The following is a 21,864-nucleotide window of genomic DNA, read 5'->3' as shown; positions in this document are numbered from 1 at the left end:
TTCCTTGATGAATAAGGATGTTGAACTGTTCTTTAGGTGTTTCTCAGTCACTCCGTATTCATCCATTGAGAATTCTTTGTTTAGCTCTTTGTGTACACCATTTTTAATAGGTTTATTGGTTCTCTGGGGTCTACCTTCTTGAGTTGTTTGTATATATTGATATTAGCCCTCTATCAGATGTAGGATTGGTAAAGATCTTTACCAATCTCTTTGTTGTCATTTTGTCCTATTGGCAGTGTCCTTTGCCTTACAGAAGCTTTGTAATTCTATGAGGTCCCATTTGTCAATTCTTAATCTTAGAGCATAAACTATTGGTGTTCTGCTCAGGAAGTTTTCCCCTGTGCCCACATGCACAAGGCTTTTCCCTGCTTTCATTTCTATTAGTTTCAGTGCATCTGGTTTTATGTGGAGGTCCATGATGCACTTGGAGTTGAGCTTTGTACAAGGAGATAAGAATGGATCAATTTGCATTCTTCTACATGCTAAATGTCAGTTGAACCAGCACCATTTGTTGAAAATGCTGTCTGTTTTCCACCAGATGGTTTTAGTTCCTTTGTCAAGGATCTAGTGACTATAGGTATGTGGGTTCATTTCTGGGTCTTCAATTCTATTCCATTGGTCTACCTGTCTATCGCTGTAACAATAACATGCAGTTTGTATCATGATTACGCTGTAGTACAGTTTGAGGTCAGGCATGGTGATTCTACCAGAAGTTCTTTTATTGTTGAGGATAGTTTTTACTATTCTAGGTTTTTTGTTATTCCAGATGAATTTGCAAATTGCTCTTCATAACTCTATGAAGAATTGAGTTGGAATTTTGATGGGGATTTCATTGAATCTGTAGATGGCTTTCAACAAGATGGCCATTTTTACTATATTCATCCTGTCAATCCATGAGCATGGGAGATCTTTCCATTTTCTGAAATCTTTGATTTCTATCTTCAGAGTCTTGAAGTTCTTGTTCACTTGCTTAGAGTCACACCAAGGTATTTTATATTATTTGTGACTATTTGTGAAGGGTGTTGTTTCTTTCACAGTCTGTTTATCCTTTGAGTAGAGGAAGGCCACTGATTTATTTGAGTTAATTTTATATCTAGTTACTTTGCTGAAGTTGTTTATCAGGTATAGGATTCCTCTGGTGGAATTTTGGGGGTCACTTAAATATACTATCATATCATCTGAAAGTAGTGATATTTTGACCTCTTCCTTTACAATTTGTATCCCTTTGACTTCCTTTTGTTGTCTAATTGCTCTGGCTAGGAGTTCGAGTACTATATTGACTAGGTAGGGAGAGAGTGGGCAGCCTTGTCTAGTCCCTGCTTTTAATGGGATTACTTCAAGTTTCTCTTCATTCAGTTTGATATTGGCCACTGTTTTGCTGTATATTGCTTTTACTATGTTTGGGCATGGGCCTTGAATTCCTGACCTCTCAACACTTTTATCATAAAGGGGTGTTGGATTTTGTCAAATGGTTTCTCAGCATTTAATGAAGTGATTTTTTTTTTTTTTTTTTTTTTTTTGCTTTGAGTTTGTTTATATAGTGGATTACCTTGATGGATTTCCATGTATTGAATCATCCCTGCATCCCTGGGATGAAGCCTACTTGATCATGATGAAGGATTGTTTTAATGTGTTATTGGAATTGTTTTGCAAGAATGTTATTGAGTATTTTTGCATCGATATTCATAAGGAAAATTGTTCTGAAGTTCTCTTTCTTTGTTGGGTCTTTGTGTGGTTTAGGTATCAGAGTAATTGTGGTTTCATAGAATGAATTGGAACATAGTTCCTAGATGGTTTTGTTCAATTCCTTTACCTGTTGGGTTGTGTTTTCCTGTAATTCTTTACAGGATTTTTGTGTTTCCTCTTTAAGGACTTCTACCTGTTTACCTGGGTTCTTCTGTATTTCTTTAAAGTGGTTATTTATGTACTCCTTAAAGTCCTCTATCAGCATCATGAGATGTGATTTTAAAACCACATCTTGTTTTTCCAGTCTGTTGGAGTATCCAGGACTTGCCGTGTTGGGAGAACTGGCTTCTGATGATGCCAAGTAGCCCTAGTTTCTGTTGGTAAGATTTGCCTTTGCCATATGGTTATCTCTTGTGTAAGATGGTTTTGCTATCTCTGGCTGGAGCTTGTCCATTCTGTGGGTCTGTAAGACTTTGTCAGCATTCCTGGGAAACCAGCTCTCTCCTGGATGAACTTGTATACAGAGAGCTCTGGAACAGCCCAAGCTCTGGGTGCAGATGCTGACTGGAAGGATCCTTCCCCAGCTGCTCCACTGTTCCTGTGTTCCCTGTGCTCCTTGTTTGTCCCACTCAAGTTACTAGAGAGAAAGTGGCTCTCTAACCTCCGAACCTGGGAGTAAAAGTGCTGCTTGGAGAACAACTCTCTCCTGTCAGGACCTGTGCACAGCAGGCTATGGAACAGCCTCAGCTCCCGAATGCAGATGGTGGACCCAAATCAAAACTGTTTTTATACATGCTATCAAACCCAAACTATGGAGCCGTAATTTGAAAAATCACCTCCTGAAATACAAATTCTTCAGTATATATTTGTGAATGGGAGTGGAATCAAATAAATAACAATTCCTCACCTAAGCAGTAGCTGATAGTATTCTAAATTTCCAATGCCTTATACAAGTTACCGTTTTCTCCGTGACAGAAGGCATAGTATCATTTTTTGCTTGAAAGAAATACCATTTAACACAAGTAGAATTGTCAAAGAATGCCATGTGCTGAGAGGAAAATGACAAACTAGAAAGGGATGAACTACTCAGAAAGTGACTTGCCAACAGCCCAGAGTAACAGAAGCTACGTAAGAAGAGACATGGGAAAAATAGGTGAAAGAGTCAGAGAAGCACAGTCATTGCATGCTACATTGACACAGAGATGTCTTTACAATATTTTTTATTGGACATTTTATTTATTTACATTTCAATGGTTTCCCCTTTCCTGATTTCCCCCCTGGAAACCCCTTATCACATTCGTCCTCCCCCTGCTTCTATGAGGGTGTTCCCCCACCCACCCAACCACTCCTGTCTCCTCACCTTTCATTCCCCTGGACATTGAGCTTTCCCAAGACCTCTCCTCCCATTGATGTCCTTTGATATTACATATGTGGCTGGAGCTCTTTGCATGGTGGTTTAGTCCATAGAAATTCTAGAGGGTCTGGTTTGTTGATATTGTGGTTCCTCCTATGAGGTTGGAAACCCCTTCAGCTCCTTCTAACTTCTCTACTGGTGACCCCAAGCTCAGTCCAATGGTTGGTTGCAAGCATTTGCCTCTATATTTGTCAGGCTCTGGTAGAGCCTCTCAGGAGACAGCTATTATCAGGCTCCTATCAGTAAGCACTTCTTGACCTCTGTAGCAGTGACTGGGTTTGGTGTCTGTATATGGGATGGATACTCAGGTGGCACTACTTAGTATTAGAAGTTAATATTGGTCAGCTTCTAAGTAAGTACTTCAGTTTTATCAGATTGTTTAGCTTTTATATTTACCATTACTTTATCTTCATGGTATTGTGATATATAATGATATTGATATTACATCTATCAAATTTCAGTGCTTAAATGTATACTGTAAAAAGTGTCAACACAAAAATGTTGTTTCATATATGTGGAATGTAATTCTGAAATCTCAAAAATCTATTGTATATAAAATTTAGAACTCTGAAGATAGAGGAATAATAATTTCCTTGAAATTAAGTAGCTTTTGAATTGAAAGAATGTTAAAAATATGTTACTACATGCAGTCTACTCTGATATTACTTCCTCCCAGAGCAAATCCAATCTAACAATATAACTACCAAGCATTAAAAAAAACAAAAAAAACTCTTCTTTCTCCTTCTCCTTCTCCTCCTCCTCCTCCTTCTCTTTCTCTTTCTTCTTGTTATTAGATACCTGTTTATTTTCTAATGAAAGAGAGAAAGGGAGAGAGATATGGGGGAATATAAATGGAGGGCATCAGGAAGTGGGAAGGATATAGAAGGATTTGGAAGAGGAGAAACTATAATCAGAATATATATTATTAAAAGATTTATTTCAATTTTTTTAAAAAAAGAAAACTTCACTTTGCATCAGGTAGAGATCACTAGGTGTGTAGAAATGGGGGATCGGGAACTGGGAGTAGTCCCAGATACCAGGAAAGCAAGAGGCTCCCAGGACCCAACAAAGATGAAATTCGCTGAAATCCCCTGCAAAGGGGAAGGAGAATCTGTAGAGACCATCTTCAGATGTTAGGCAAGGCCCCCCAGGTTGGGGGATGGGGCTACCCACTCAACTCCAAATTTTTAACCCAGAATTTCTTTTGTCTAAAGGAAATACAGAGACAAAGTGTGGAACAGAGACTGAAGGAAAGGCCATCCAGAGCCTGCCCCACCTGGGGATCCATCCCATATACAGACACCAAGCCCAGATACTATTGCTGATGCCAAGAAATGCTTGATGAGAGGAGCCTGATATAGCTGTCTCCTGAGAGGCTCTGCCAGAGCCTGACAAACACAGAGGCAGATGCTTGCAGTCAACCTTTGGACAAAGCACGAGGTCCTCAATAGTGGAGTGAGAGAAAGTACTGAAGGAGCTAAAGGGGTTTACAGCCCCATAAGAAGAACAATAATATCAACCAAACAGAACCCGCAGAGATCCCAGGGACTAACCCACCACCCAAAGAGTACACATGGGGGGACCCATGGCTCCAGCCACATATGTACCAGAGGATGCCATTGTCTGGCATCAATAGGAGGAGAGAGGCCCTTGATCCTGGGAAGGCTTGATTCCCCAGTGTTGGGGAAGGCCAGTGTGGTGACATGGGAGTGGTTGGGTGGATGGGGGAACACCCAAATAAGAAGTAGGGGGAGGGGGAGGGGATAGGAGGGTTGAGGAAAGGAAACCTGGAAAGAGGATAACATTTGAAATACAAATGCATAAAATTTCCAATAAAAAAAGAAGAAAAAGTTAAAAAAATCCACAACCTATAAAATGCAAAGTTGTATGGCCCAGTCCCAAAGGATACATCTACAAAACCTCTCCCCAACCTAAGTCTCAGGGAATATTATAAAAGAGAGGACAAAAATATTGTAAGAGTCAGAGGATCAGGCAATTGGCTGTGAACTTTGTTCTTCTAGCAATGTCAGAAGCTATGCTCATAAAGTCATACAGTTATGACTTCCTAAACATAAGCTGAACAAAGATAACAACTTGTACCCTAAGTGGATGGACTAGGAGGCCTCAACCTTATACAATAACTAAAGACCACTAAGGAAACCTTTGAATGAGATAAATACTTTTTCCTATGGAAAAACACATCAAGGGATTATCCAATACCAAATGGACAACCCAGAAAACATATATACAAGTAACATTATGTAGACTGAGCATGCTGTATTTATGCATTTAGAAATATATAATGTCATATATATGTAATATTATATTATATCACAAATATATATATATATATATATATATATATATATATATATATTCCAACATCCATTTATTCAGAAAAGAGTACAAAGGGGTATGGGGAGAGTTTAGATAGAAAAGAAGAAAAGAGTAAATTCTATAAATAAAATTCAAAACAATAAATAAAACATTTATCTCCTATATCTGCATTTTCAGAATTCTCAAAAGATGTGTAGAAAAATTTGTCAATTCTCCAGTGAATTTTTATAGTTTTCACGTGAATTATTTGGCTCTGGTAATGTGGGTTTACTTGTCTCCTTTATATTCTATTTTCTGTGTACCTATGTGTTTGAGATAGCGCCATTATATTTTAGAATCAGGTTTTGGACTGCCTCAAGCTCTGTTAGTTTTGTCAAACTATCTCTGGTGAATATGATTTATTTTATAAAACATAGTTGCTTTACCATAAACTAACATACATAGTTTTTGTCCACTTTTTGAATTGATACCCTTACTATTATATTAGGTCTTCTTTATTTCTTTTCATATTATTTTGTCTCATACTATGTGTTAACTTATATGCAAGTATTACTGCTTGTTTGGGGTTCTATTTTTATGGAAATTCTTTTAACATCCTTTCAGTTTCAGAGTGTATGTGTCTTTGCTAATGAAATTATTTTCATTTTTCTGAAAGCCTTAGCTTTGAAAGTGTGTATGGGGAAGGTTTAGATTTACTTTTATAGATGAGCATGCATTTCTTCTGCTAGGTCTTTTGGGGGATGATATGGGTCAATTCAGAAAATGAAAACAGCAGGAGAACTGGGCTTTATGAACACAAGCCAAGCATAGCTCTATCACTATGTAGAACTAAGGCTTGTCAACCTTGGCACCATCTGTAGGCATAGGCCTTACCTTTGAAACCTAGAAAAATTCTCAGGGGGCAACAGTCATATTCCTTTCCTAATATTAGTTGGCTTTCAGCATTTGTCAGTCTTGTCTTAAGAACTGAAAAGTTCAAGCACTCATTAGTTTCAAGGTAACAATTTGTCTTATTAGAATATATTTCCTTCTCAATGGCAAATTTGCTATTCTTAAAATCCCTGCTTCTTCCCAGTTTTAGAGTTCAGCAAAGAATATATTACCAGCCTATCCTTGAAGACAGTCCTTTCCTAAGCCCTTCATGAAGGGGTAACCAATACCCTGAATATCCTAGAATTTTTCACCCCCTTTGGTCTCTTTTTTTAAGTGTTTGAGGCTTTTATACTGCGAGAAAGAGTATGGTGATGATATAATGAAATTGTCACCTTTCCTCATGGTTATTTATGCACAATGGGCTTTTACCCAGGAACAAAATTCTTAGACGCATCCCAATGTATTTATGAACATGCTTGAAGTCATAGAGAAGATCTTGTAAATGTGGAGAGTACTTTTTTCCTCACGACTACAGCCTCAAATAGACTTTATGTTATTTTATTAACTTACACTCATCTTTTAATAAAGTTTAACCGCATATTTCTGAGTGCTGACTTTGGTTCTGTCTAGAAACACTGAACTCTGTTAAGAGTGGCTCTTTCTCACGTCTTTCAACAAGGATATTTTTTTTTTCTTATACTTGGGTTTTGTTTGATAATCACTAAAAGAACTTTGAAAAGTAGGTTTTGAGAGTTTTCTGAAGCATCTTGTATATATAAGAATATACTTTCTAGTGTTCTCTGGTTCATTTAGAAGCTGGAAGATGCATGTGTCTTTCTTAATGGCAACTGATAGATATGTTTTCACATTCTTATGTTCTATAGGGAGGCATCGATGATGATGAAAAGTAAGGAGTGTTCAGTCATTTAACAATTTGTATTAAACATTTCTATTTGTGAACTAATATTCAGATGGAAGAGTGTATATAATAGAGAAATACCATAATATTTTGGACTTCAGTTTCCTCAGTGGAGAGCAAAGAAACCAAAAAAGGAAATAAACAGTGTCCATAACATTTGTAATATTTAAAATGTTGATAACTGTGAGGGAGAAAGAAATAATGTAGAGAAAGTATGAGAAAAGTTGTAAAAATAGAGCAGGACTTTTGGCTTGAAAAAAGTTATCAAGGCAAGTTTCATTGAAAAGTTATAATTTGGTCAGAGACTTCAAAATGAGGAAATTTAACTCTGGGTGCCCTGGCTGGAGACTCAAATTGCAGGAGAGAAAATGACACCAAGGTGGTGCAAAGGGGCAAGCTTGACATTTAAAAGAACAAGAGGACTAGGGTGGCTGTACTGGAGTGAGGAAGGGAAAAGGTGAGATTCCAGAGAGAAGGGAGTTAGGCAAACAGAGCCAGTGTCTTTTGATTACAAAACCTTTGGCTTTTATTCAGAGGGAAATGAAGAGGCTTAGTGGGATGCTGAGTAGAGAAACAACACGTTCTGACTTTCATTTTATGAAGCATCACTTCAGCCACTGTGTGGAGAATAGTCTGGGGTATTGAGCAGGAACGACATAATCAAATTGTCATGCCATTTAATAAGGGTGACCTTTAAAGAAGATTTCTCCTTTGAGTCCAATTCAGAGTTCTTTCTCCTTTCCAGTAAAATTGTACTTAATTGTCAAAAATGAAGCATGACTTTATTCTACAATTAGTGAAACTTAAAATGCTAAACTGCAAAGCATCGTAGTTCAAACTACTCAACAGGAAAATAGGGAGAATGTACATTTCATTTAATCAACATTTTCTTATATTTGTCTTTGTCATTAATCACATAATTTTAGAATTCATGAAAGCAACAGATAATAAGTTTGTAATGTTTTTATTGCCTTTAATTTCTTTACTTTCTTTCTCTCAAATAGTTAAGCAAACACACAGTAGTTTTAAAAAATGACCTGAGCTTTTTTTTTTTCTTAAATTGGATATTTCCTTGTAAATAAATATCCCCTTTCCTGGTTCATCTCCCTCCTGGAAACACCCTATCATATCCTCTATCCCCCTGCTTCTATGAGGGTGTTCCTCCACCCACCTACCCACTCCTACCTCCCTGCCCTCGATTCCACTATACTGGGCATCTATTTTTATTTTTTAATGTATTTACATTTCAAGTGTTATCCCTTTACCAGGTTTCCCCACTTCCCAGAAACCCCCTGTTCCATCTTCCTGTCCCCACTTCTATGAAGGTGTTTCTCTACCCACCCTCCCATTCCCACCTCTCCACCCTCGATTCCCCTACACTGGGGTATCTATGGAGCCTTCATAGGACCAAGAACCTCTCCTCCCATTGATGCATGACAAGGCTATCATCCTCTGCTACATATGCAGCTGGAGCCATGTGTACTCTTTTCTTGATGGCTTAGTCCCTGAGAGCTCTTGGGGGATTGGCTGGTTGATGTTGTTCTTCCTGTGGAGTTGCAATCTCCTTCAATTCCGTCCATCATTTCTCTAACTCCTCTATTGGGTACGCCTTGCTCAGTCCAATGTTTGGCTGCAAGCATCCATCTCTGTATTTGTAAGGCTCTGGGCAGGGCCTCTCAGGAGACAGCCATATCAGGTCCTTTCACCATGTACTTCATGGCATCCACAATGGTGTTTGGGTTTGGTAACTGTTTATGGGTTGAATCCCCAGGTGGGACAGCCTTACAGGAGCAAATATGTAGATCAAGTGTAGATGGAATCCTGAAGGAAAGGCCATCCAAAGACCTAGGCTTCTAAGCTGTGGATTCTGCTGCTCCCCCCACCTTTTTTTTTTTTTCTGCCCCAGGTCACAAAGTAAAACCTCTGCATATACTACTTATTATCACTTCAGTTTTCCATGAGGTGTTTTCATGTTTGTCCATTTGTTGATAAAATTAACAGAGAGCACACACTGCTGACTATCAGGTAGGCTAACTGGTACAGCCACTGGAAATTTAAAAGCATACTGATAAGCTGTATGCACATTCCAATTAATGTATTTGAATTATTTAAATTATGCATTTTAGAAGAGAGTTTAATTTTCATAGCCAATCAGAACACTTTATGTTCAAAGATATCAAATTAACTTCAACTGAAAGTCTATGATTATACTTTTATTTCTGACTGCCTATCGCTCCGATTAAAACTCCAAAGTTTGGTTATATTGGCCTTCATATTCATTCCTGCACATACATCAAATCACAAAATGGTGCCCAGAATAGCGGCGTCAGATTCTGCTCATGTTGGATAACTGCGCTGCTATATTTGGAACTTTTCCCTTGTTTCCTATATGTAAAATTAACTTACTGTTCTTTAGCTCCACAGTTTATAAAGGCTTCATATGCAATATGTCTGTAGCTGAAAAACCTCCAATTTAGCCTTCCTGTGTGCGTTTGTGTTTTTGTTTATCAACGTAATATTTTCATTGATTATTTGGGAATTTCATACATGAACCCCATCTAATTTCCACTTCCCATTCCTCCCAGGTCTACTCTCCCACCCTTATGCCCTCCAAAGGAAAAGAAAAAAGATTTTAAAAAATCACACCACTTGTGCTCCCCATTTATTCAATGAAGCATGGTTTTATTGTAGCCATTCTCTGGCTTTTTAGATAAGAGCCAGGGGGCTGTCTTTGACTCACTCCATTCCTTATTCTTCTACATGAAATTTTTACCATACTCCAGTAGCCCTTTGAAACATCTTCTCTTGTCTTTATTGTGACTGCCTCTGTTCTCCACAGTCTGAGAGATCACTCAGTTTCAAATCATCTTTTCATTCCCTCATTTAAATGGTCCTGACAGTTAGCTGTTGCTACTAGATCATTGAAGTATCACACAGCATTGTCATAAAGACCAACATAATGGATCTCCTCTTCTTTCATGGAAGCTCATGCCCCTGTGCCATTTTTACTTGCCACAAATCTGTGTGTGTTGAGTTCTCCTGTTCAATGCTTCCTTTAGAATTGCCCCTTGTCTAATCCTCTGTCCTCAGTTTGATCACACGTTTGTTATTCCCCAAACTTTTCTTTTTAATGAGGCTTATTTCCAAAATCTTAATCCTCTTGGATTTTCTTGTGCATGTGGTAGGTTCTTCCATTCTTTTACTTTACAAACTCATGTTTTCCTATGCTCAATTCCAGAGTAAGTCAGTGCTGGTTGTATTAAAATATTGTACCATGGTACAGTATTAGCACTATTCTCAACAAAGTCTGTTATCTTTCATGATGTAATACTAGCTTCTCATAAGTGCTTTGGACCCAGCACACAAACAATAAACATTTGTCAAATGAATTAATAGGTGAATTTTAAACAATGTTTGAAATTAAATTACCTTTTTATTAAGTACATTATAAATAATATAAACCCAACTTATTGCATAGTGATCATTTCATAGTAAATTTAATTCTCACTTTCTGGTCATACATTTTTATAATAAATTTGAATTATACTTGTGTAGATTCAGTTTTAGTATTTTAGAAAAACACCTAACTAGAAATAGTACTATAATAGAGCCTTTTACATCCTTTTAAAATGAAAGTTCAGGAAGCTGAAGCAATGCCTCAGTGATCAAGAGTACTGGCTGCGCTTGAACACTACCTGGGTTCAGTTCTTAGCATCTATATGGCAGCTCAACGCTGTCTGTAACTCTAGCTCTGGAGAATCTAACATCCTTTTCCAGACTCCATGAGCATAAGATGCCTGTTGTGCATGTATATGCATTCATTCATGGAAACACACACATAAATTAAATGTTATTTTAAAAGAGACATTTTCTTGTTAATTAGGAATAATTGTTTTTAAGCAAAACCCAAAATAGTACAATAGACCCCTAGATAGCACATACTTTATAATTAGGAACTATTACTTGATATACAATTATCTATGAAGATTGTCCTTTTGATTATCTTCAAGATTTTGATGTATCAACTTATTTAAAAAAGTCATCCCATCAATAAAGTGTCTTCTAATCAATATTAGATATTTGATATTTTTCTCAATTCAGTTTGAGGTTCCAGTCTACTGTTGATAGGGCTACCCCTGGGCTGGTAGTCCTGGGTTCTAGAAGAAAGCAGGTAAAACAACCGACGGGGAGCAAGCCAGTGAGGAGCACTTCTCCATGCTGTCCTGCCTCTAGGTTTCTGCACTGCTTGGATTTCTGTCCTTCCTTCTTTCCCTGATGGACTATGATGTTATAGAGTAAGCCAAATAAACCTTCCCCTCCCAACTGCTTTTGGTCATGATATTTTTTCACAGCAAGGGTAACTCTGACTAGGATACTGACACATGTTGTACAATTTCTACACATACTTGCAAGTGTTGTTATGAAGTTACATGTACAATAGCAGGAGAAGCAAGTAAATAAAACACTGAAGAAATAAGGAGAAATTAGCATTCTTCAAGTAATGTAAAACAATATCTTAATATCTATACAATGTACAAACCACCATATTTAATTATGTGTACATTAAACAAACTTATAAATTCACAGAAAACTTACAATATTATATTTTTGCTAAGATGCTGAGGGAGGGGGTATTTGTAACCAAACAGTTATTTAAAATCTAATAACATTAATATATGACGAGTACTGTTCCTTTATCTGACACTGTTCATCACACTGTAATTCATCATCAAGGAAGAAAACAACTATTCGTTTTAGATATGGACCAATAACTCTCAGAAAAATTAAATCATCTTTCATATGCATTTCATTTCTTTGTGCTAATAAATAACAGACAGATCATATTATATGCTTTTTTTGACATTCCCCATGTTATGTATGGAAATTTTTTATGCATTGGAAATCTGCTTTTTCTCTCAAACTCATTTGCAGCATTGTGATAAGTAGCAAAAGGTCGTTTACAAAGCATAATGTGAGCTTCAGATAAAGCTGGAAAATGTTTAAAAGAATGTTATAAAGGGAAGACTGAGTGGATGGGTCACTATGACCAACACAGAAGACACTCGTCCTTTTAGAATATATAATGGCGTTTTAACCTCTACCTCTTCCGCACTGTGTTTCATAACCTAACAGTGACCAGATTTTCTAGGTTAATTTGCAATTCAATCCTGTGGTCATCATAATACATAAACAGAAAAACGGGGTTATGAGCTGAGCATTTTCTTTTTCCCTATCACATGAGGAAGTGCAAACTCCCAGGTGGCTAGTATTGTGAAGTAGGGCCTTTGGTTATTGATTAGATCACAAAGCAGAACCTTTATCAAGGAGGTTAGCATTCCACTGAAATGGGCCCTAGGGAGCTTGTCTCTTCTGCTCTCCTATGGCACACACAGTAAAAACACAACCAGTGAACAAGGAAACTGAGCCGCATGAGATGCAAAGTCATCTTTGATCTTGTACTTCAGTATCCAGATCTGACAGAATGCATTTCTATTGGTAGCAAGTCACCTAGTCTTCAGATGTTTCAGTCTAGAATACCTAACAGACTAAGTCAAATGAGAAGGAAAACAATGAGTTTAGATACACTTACATAGATTAATTTTGATACACAGTCATTGGGCTGGGTAATTCAAATGTGGTATGCTCATATATTAATTTGCTCTATGATACTGTACTCTAGTAAGCAAGCAATGTGACAGATGCTCATTCAACTCCATACCTACCACACAATGCCATGATCAAGAAAGTCCTGGTTTAATTCCTTCGAGTCATAGAATGGTAAGGGAAGCAAGAAACAATCGCTTTAAAGACTCAAGAGTAATTTCTCCTATTCATATTTTAGCAAAGAATTTTTGTTGTTACAGTTACCAATTTTTAACCTTTAGTGGCATTTGAATGTTTAACTCCAAGTATAGATATTAAATGTGTGAACATAGTACAACTGAGGTAAATGAACATTTCCAATGAGTTTTCATTATCAGAGTTTCTTTTCTTTTACAGTGATAAAACTTTAACTTGGGCAGAAAAGGGTTTATTTGGTTAATGACTTATAGTCTTAGAGATCCAGGGCAAGAATTCAGGACAGGAATAGAGGTAGAGACTGGATGAATGCTGCTCACTGGCTTGCTCTGCTTGTTTTCTTTTCCAGCCCAGTGACACCAGCCCAGGGTTAACACCACCCACAGGGGGCTGGGCTAGGACAGTCTGATAGAGGCAATTCCTCAGTTGTGTTTCCCTCTTGTCAGGTGAGTCTAATTTGCATTCTGTTGACAAAAACTAGCCAGCTCAGCTGACCCTGTTTTGACCTGACATACAAATATATCACAAACGATAATGTTCATGTTCTTATTTTTCTCCAAGATCTCATGTTAATATCCCAAAATAAATCAGAGTATAACTTCAAAAGTCCTATTTTATGGGTTTATATTTTTACTTCACACCCCTATATATATATATGAATATATATGAATATAATATAAACATATATATGAATATAATATAAATGTATAAAAGTAAGGGTTTCTGTAAAATCCCAATTAAGCCATATATTTATCATTCCAAGAGGTAATAGCAAGGAACAGTTAAAATCATATCAAAGCAAATACCAAACCCAGTAAAGCTCATTGTGTAATGTCTGGAACTCATTGTCCATCTGGCTCCAGAAGGCTTAGGTAGACCAATGCTTCTGGGTCTGTTATTTGTAGCATCAGACAGGTTTCACTCCACACCCAGTACCATCCTCGTAGGTCACTCCACAGTCCTGGTGTATTAGTCAGGATTCTCTAGAGTCACAGAACTTATAGGTAGTCTCTATATAGTAAGAGGATTTGTTGATGACTTACAGTCTGTATGTGGTCCAACTCCCAACAATGTTCAACAGCAGCTGTGAATGGAAGTCCAAGAATCTAGCAGTTGCTCAGTCCCACAATGCAAGCAGGCAAAGGAGAGATGGAGAGTAAATTTTCCTTCTTTCAATGTCCTTATGTAGGTCTCCACCAGAAGGTGTGGTCCAGAGTAAAGGTATGTGTCACCATGCCTTTAATCCAAAATGACCTTGAACTCAGAGATCTCCAGTCTTAATCATCTGGAATTCATAGCCACTATGCCTCAAGATCTCCATGCCAAGATTCAGGTCAGAAACTTGTATCTCCAAGCCTCCAGATTAGGATCACTGGTAAGCCTTCCAATTCTGGAATGTAGTTCATTCCAGATATAGTCAAGTTAACAACCAGGAGTAGCCACTACACCCAGCATTTCTAATAGGTGAGGTTCTACACTGCAGTGGATGCTACACCTTCACCAATGGTCTCTTGGCCTGTTTGCAGGAAGCCTGCCACGTGTTGCTAAATGCTTCTCTCTAAGACCTCTTAAATTCTTCATCTTCCATGTTAACAAAACCAGCATCATATTGGAACTTTTATGTTACCAAGTTTGGCTGCCAGCTTGAGAGACAGTCTTACCCTCTCTGGGTTACTGATTCTGTGTGCTAACCCTAGAGAAATACTTTAAGGTTAATGATACTGGCCCCTTAATCACAACTAATTCCTCAATCCTGACTAACCAGTTCAATTATACCAGGAAAGCATATGTTTCACATACACAGATTCTAAATACAAAATATGACATAAACAGTCCTGATTAGAAAAAACTAACCTAAGATCAAGACACTGAACAGGACTGAGCCTGAGACAGAAGATCTTTGCATGGGTCTGCTTATGCAGACCCAGGCAAGAACATGCCTGGGGTATTCACCAGTCTGGCACTGACCAGGGCTAGGGAGGCAGATCATTCTAGAGATTATTGCTGCCTCGTGCCGTAATGCACAAATGGAGCGAAGTAGTATTGACACCACTCCTGTGATGATGACCCCTAGCTCCTCAGAGACTCTGGCACCACTACAAATAAACAAATAATGATGGAGAAATGGAAGAGAAAGAAACAGAAAGATGTGGGTACAATGAAGAAAGGCACAAATGGGGACTTAAGGATAGTGAGGAACAGCTTGGTGTCAGTGCCACCTGGGACCATGGTGAGGATCAGGCCTGTGCTGCCACGAATTCCCATATTTGGTTCCTTGGCCCTGAAGCAACAGACCGTTGGTTACCACAAAAGGACAGGCCGACAACTCTGGTCTGGATTGCTGCCTGGGTCATGTTGATGTCTGAGGGCTGTGCAGAACTTGGCCCACTCCTCACCTCGGCTTCATGGGAGAGCTGGCCCTGGAGACTTAAGAGAAGGAAAGCTGTCCCCATTCCTAGCCAGCTGAAGCACTCAGGAGAGTGACTCCTGCATATCACTGGAGTTATGCATGAGCTTCCCCAGAGAGCCGGCCCTACCACCTGGGGACAAGGGAGAGATATATTCCTTCTTCTTGCCTCCCAGTGCCTGGGGCAGGTGGAAGACCTGACCATGGGGCCATGAGAGCAGGGAGGCTGTTCCTTCTCCTTCACTAGCTGCAGCATTTAGAAGAGAAATCTCTGCACCTCACCTGCACAGCACAGTAGAGTTGACCCTGTTGACAGGCACAGCCTGAGAGAGTGAGCATAGGAGAGCTGCCCTGCCACTTGTCTGCTGTGCAGTAACATGGGCAAGCGAGAGATGCCCCTCTTGCCCAAGTGTTATGAGGGCAGGAGAACTGTTCCCACCCCTCATCTGCTACAGCACTAGGAAAGTGGCCCTGAACCTCACCCCAGCAGCGGGGTAGTGCTGGCTCTGGTTGTGGAGGTTGCTACTGAGGCAGCTTCACTCATGAGAGTTGGAGATACAGTGGGCTGACAGCTCAGACACCTCTCAGGCAATACCCAAGGCTTGAAATTGCCTTACAAAATCTACACCATTGAACAATTGCTGGAGTTCTTGAAGGGGCCAGTCCTACAGATCCAAAGCTACAGGATCTCCATGATACAGGGCAACAACAGGATATCTGAGAGGACCCAGTAAGGTTCCAGTATTAATGAAATAGCAGAAGCCAGATGCCTCAAAGCAGATCAAGAATTCATTTCAATAAATATTTGCAAGAAAAGAAGTATGGAATAAACCATGTACTGTGACACATTACAGCTTCCAAGACTAGATATTTGTTCTATTGGGCTGGGAGGTTGCAAGGGCAGAGGGCAGGTATAAGGGGAAGAGGAGATGTGTAGGATTGGGATGTATGATAGGAAGTTCACAAAGTACAAATAGAAAGTCATAAAACCTTTTTGCTTCTCTCTGGACTTCCCAATCAAGGCCTCAATCATCTGCACACAGCCCTCCATCCTTATTCTCCAGGTTTCACAGTATCAGCTCATTCATCTCTAGGCTGTTGATGGTATTTCCAACCCCAAACATTTCTAAAATTCTCCTCAAAACAGCATGGTTAGGTATATCATAGCAACATTTTACTTTCTAGTACCAACTTCCTTCCTTCCTTCCTTCCTTCCTTCCTTCCTTCCTTCCTTCCTTTCTTCCTCCTCCTCCTCCTCCTCCTCCTCCTCTTCCTCCTCCTTCTCTCTCTCTCCCTCCTCCTCCCTGTTCCCCTTCCCCTCCCCCTCTCTCTCTTTCTTTGGACTACTTAAGTAAACACCATGACTATAATCAATGTAGTAGAAAGGACTTATGTGGCTCATACATCGTAATTAGAGTAAGTCATAGAGAGAAGTCAGAGCAGAAACACAAGCATGGGTTAAAGCAGGAAGCATGGAGTAATACTATTTGTAAGCTTTCTCACCACAGCCTGTTTCTCTTGCTTTCTTATACAGCTCAGGACCACCTGCCCAGGAGGGATAGCAACATTCATACTAGACTGAACCTTTCTACATCAATCATTAATCAAAAAAATGTTTCACAGACGTGACCAAAGGCTAATGAAATGGGGAAAATTCTGCAACTAAGATTCCGTTTACTCATGTAACTAGTATATGTAAAATTGACAAAAACTAGCCAATACAGGCATGCTGCAAAATGCTGCTATGGTAGATAGTGGATGTGGGGCAGGTGGATCTTTATGAGTTAGAGACTCTGTCTTCAAACTAACAAACAAAAATCCCACATAACCCTGAAAATAAAATTGTACCAATGGCAAAAGGAAACTTCAGATTCCCCTCCTTTATCCTCCCTAAAAAACTGTAATACATTATAAATTGTATATTATAGGTATGATTCCTTTCGGTTTTCAGTATGTTCTTTAAAGTATTAGTGGAATATTAAATTTCAGTGTTTTAATACTTTATTTAGTATAGTATCTGAAAAAATGATTTCATATGAAAGCATTGGAAATATTCAAACATATATGAGATAGTTGTATAAGAAATGAGAAAAATCAACTTAAAATATTTTCATTGACTTCATTATGTATCTTCTTGGTGTTATTGGTTGCAGAAGTTCTTAAGGTAAGGATTGTGACACTTGTCTGAATCTTTATCAAATGAATAATGATAGGTAAATTATCTTATGAATAATATCTTAAGTCAGTACTTTTGAATACAGGAGAATGGACATGTTCTCCAAATGTGTTTAGTTAAAACACTGGTACATAGAAATATTTATTATTAATCCTATGTAAAATAGGGTCTGATCAGTCAAATGACCCAGGTATTTTGAGAGTTAATGCTAAAATAAATGAGATCTAGAGTTTATCTGTATGATTTTCTTATATAAACCATGGGATTTGTCAGTAGATCAACCATGAAGGGTCAAACTAGACAAGGATATTTTCTTAGGGTTTGTATACATGCACAAAGCATAATGACCAAGAAGCACTTTGGGTAGGAAAGTGTTTGTTCAGTTTTTTACACTTCCACATTGCTGTTCATCACCAAAGGAAGTCAGGACAGAAATTCACACAGGGCAGGAACTTGGAGGCAGGAGCTGATGTAGAGACCATGGAATGGTACTTCTTACTGGCTTGCTTCTTCTGGCTTGCTCAGCTTGCTTTCTTATACAACCCAGGACTTCCAGCCTAGGGATGACACCACCCACAATGGGCCCACCCACTCTTGATCACTAATTGAGAAAATGCCTTATAGCTGGATCTCATGGAGGCATTTCCACAAAGGTGGTTCTTACCTCTGTGATAACTCTAGCTTGTTTTGACACACAAAACTAGCCAGTACAACTGACCCCTTTTCAATTTGACACACAAATATCTCACTATTAAGCCTCAACTCTTTCTTTCGTATTCATCCCCAAGATGTAAATAACTTTAAAAGTCCCACAGTCTTTACAAATTCTAATATATTAAAATGTCAATCCCTAAAAGCTGGGTTTAGTGGCACACACCTTTAATCCCAGCACTCAGGAGGCAAAGGCAAGCAGATTTCTGAGTTAGAGGCCAGTCTGGTCTACAAAGTGAGTTCCAGGACAGCCAGGGCTATACAGAGAAACCCTGTCTTGAAAAATAAAAAAACAAAACAATACAAAACCAAAATTCAATCTCTTTAAAATATACACTCTTCTGAAATTCAAAATCATTTCAACTGTGGGCTCCAATAAAATACTCTCATATTTAAAGAAGAGAAAAAGTATCAGGGGACAGTCACAATCAAAAGCAAAATCAATCCCTAACCATCCAATGTCTGGGACCCACTCACCATCTTCTGAGCTCCTCCAAGGGCTTGGGTCACTTCTCCAGCCCTGCCCTTTGTAGCACACAGATTGTCTTCTAGGCTCCAACTGCCTGTACTCCACCCACTACTGCTGCTGTTCTTGGTGCTGGCATCTCTAAAACACTGCTGTGTTCTGCTGCAACTGGATTGTACTTTCACAAATAGCCTCTCATAAACGCTTTGCATGGTGCTAAGCCTCAACTTCCCTGCATGGCTCTTCTGCTATGCCTTCAACTGCCACTGATGCTGTACCTTCACCAATGGTCTCTCATGGCTTCTCACAGTGCCAGGCATCAACTACTATCCATTTATGTTTCAAAACAAATACCACCTGGGTGACTCTTACACATTACCATGTCTGGTGCAACCATGGCTGCCTCTGGAACACAGCTTCTCTGTGCTCTCAGGAAACATTTGCCAGAAGCTTTCACCTTAGTAACTCTGGTCTTTTCTTAATCACTGCTAATTTCTTAGCTCCAGCTAACTAGCATCAATAGTCCCAGTAATGCAAAGGTTTCACTTTAGTAGTTCTGGCACCTTGATAATCACAGCAAATTTTCAGTCCCAGCTAACCAAAACCACAGTCAAAACAGCAACAACCCTGATAAGTATTTTTAATCTTCCCTCTGAATTTTCACAAGCCAGGCCTCCATCCTTTGCACAGTACTCATCTTTGTCTTCTGAGCTCCTGCAGAACATTCCACAGAACAGAGCTTTTAACATACCAATGGCTCTTCTTCCTCAAAGTTCCAAAGTCCTTCCAGACTCCTCCCCAAAATATGGCCGGGCTGCCACAGGACTACCCCACAGTTTGTCTTAGTCAGGGTTTCTATTCCTGCACAAAACATCATGACCAAGAAGCAAGTTGGAGAGGAAAAGGTTTATTCAGATTACGCTTCCACATTGCTGTTCACCACCAAAGGAAGTCAGGACAGAAATTCACACAGGGCAGGAACTTGGAGGCAGGAGCTGATGCAGAGACCATGGAATGGTACTTCTTACTGGCTTGCTTCCCCTGGCTTGCTCAGCTTGCTTTCTTATACAACCCAGGACTTCCAGCCTAGGGATGGCACCACCCACAATGGGCCCTCCCACTCTTGATCACTAATTGAGAAAATTCTTTACAGCTGGGTCTCATGGAGGCAAATCCTCAAGGGAGGCTCCTTTCTCTGTGATAACTCCAGTTTGTGTTAAGTTGACACACGAAACCAGCCAGTACAGATATCTACCATTGCCTCTACTGTTTCTGGGTAAAGGCACTCAGAAACCACTTGCAAAGTCACATACAAGTTATCCTGTTCTCAGGCTGAGGTATAGGGAGGAGAAGGTAGCATCATATTTCATAAGTATATTTCCAGTGGCACTTGCTTTTGTTTTAAGAAGCCTGGGGGTGAAAATTCATTATATCAAATAAAGTTATGAAAACTACAATTAAATTCTGCTAGTTTTCTCTTTCAAGGTAAGAATTATATCTGAAGTTAACTACTCTACATGAGATAGATCTGTAAAAGTAAGTTTTGTTCACCAGATGTAAGTATTGGTTCAGGTTTATTGCTGATTAAACTCACTCTTTCTAGTTCTCCCTAAACTTTTGCTGGTTGCTCAACTGAGTTGTTCTAGCTCAAAATACCTTTCCAAGCTGCCTGGATCACACCAGCTGGTAGATTAACATTGACTTCTCTAGGCTTCTCACTAATCCTCTAATCCTCTAGCTCCTTTTCATTCTCTGGCTCTTGGGTGTCTTCATCTGTGTCTACTTTGTTCTTTCTATTATCTGTCTCTGTCAAACCCTCTTGGAAAAACTGTCTCTCTCCCTCTCCCTCTCCCTCTCCCTCTCCCTCTCCCTCTCCCTCTCCCTCTCCCTCTCCCTCTCCCTCTCCCTCTCCCTCTCCCTCTCCCTCTCCCTCTCCCTTTCCCCCTCCACCCCCTCTGCTCTTCTAATTCACTTCTCTTCCCTGTGCCATTCTACTGAGAGTTAGGCATATCCTAAGCCTGACTAATTCTGTCAAATCTTTCTCTTATTCATCACTTTGTCTGCCCCTTAATTAGACATCACTTTCAATACTGGTTACTTCCTTCTACAATCTAACCTTATATACATTGTTTGAGATTCAAGTGTGCACTAAAGGTGTATCTGTATTCCAAATGGATCATATTAACCTAAATGGTTTTGGATGTGATCCCTTTCCAGAACACCCATGTTGCTGGATTAAAATTCCTCTATACAACACAGAAGTGGATGCTCACAGTCATCTATAAGATGGAACACAGGGCCCCCAGTGGAGAAGGTAGAGAAAGCACCCAAGGAGATGAAGGAGTCTGCAATTCTATAGGTAGAACAACAATATGAACTAACCAGTAACAACAGAGCTCATGTCTCTAGCTGCATATGTAGTAGAAGATGGCCTAGTTGGCCATCAGTGGGAAGAGAGGCCCTTGGTCTTGCAAACTTTATATGCCCCCGTTCAGGGGAATGCCAGGGCCAAGAAGTGGGAGTAGGTGGGTAGATGAGCAGGGTGGAGGGAGGGTATAGGGAAATTTCAGGATAGCATTTGAAATGTATATAAAGAAAATATCTACTAAAAAATAAATTTTAAAACTTCCTCTAAACAGATCCAAGGAAATGTTACTAATTTCTACAGTATAGGCAAAGCCCTAATTTTTAAAGAAACCTAGGATTATATAAACAGTAACAATGTCCAGAAAGCTCTAAATTGTGTAAACAACTCTATCCTGGCTAATTTTGTGTCAACTTGTCACAGCTGGAATTATCACAGAGAAAGGAGCTTCAGTTGGGGAGATGCCTCCATGAGATCGACAGCTGTAAGGCATTTTCTCAATTAGTAATCAAGGGGGGATGTCCCCTTGTGGGTGGTGCCATCTCTGGGCTGGTAGTCCTGGTTCTATAAGGGAGCAGGCTGAGCAAGCCAGGGTAAGCAAGCCAGTAAAGAACATCCCTCCATGGCCTCTGCATCAGCTCCTGCTTCCTGACCTGCTTGAGTTCCAGTCCTGACTTCCTTTGGTGATAAACAGCAAAGTGGAAGTGTAAT

General features: G+C 39.3%; 1 long non-coding RNA gene across 1 annotated transcript in view; it reads left to right on the top strand.

Moving 5' to 3' along the window:
* Positions 1–21,864, top strand: part of Gm29398 — a 39,244-nt gene that overhangs the window by 11,149 nt on the left and 6,231 nt on the right. The window contains exon 2 of the long non-coding RNA XR_878598.2: positions 13,378–13,474. This is a non-coding gene — a long non-coding RNA (predicted gene 29398). The remainder of the gene's footprint in view (positions 1–13,377; positions 13,475–21,864) is intronic.

The sequence above is a fragment of the Mus musculus genome, chromosome 1, assembly GCF_000001635.26.
Source record: "Mus musculus strain C57BL/6J chromosome 1, GRCm38.p6 C57BL/6J".
Classification (NCBI taxonomy): Eukaryota; Metazoa; Chordata; class Mammalia; order Rodentia; family Muridae; genus Mus; species Mus musculus.
Note: the sequence above shows the minus strand (reverse complement) of the source record. Positions and strands in the feature narration are given on the sequence as shown.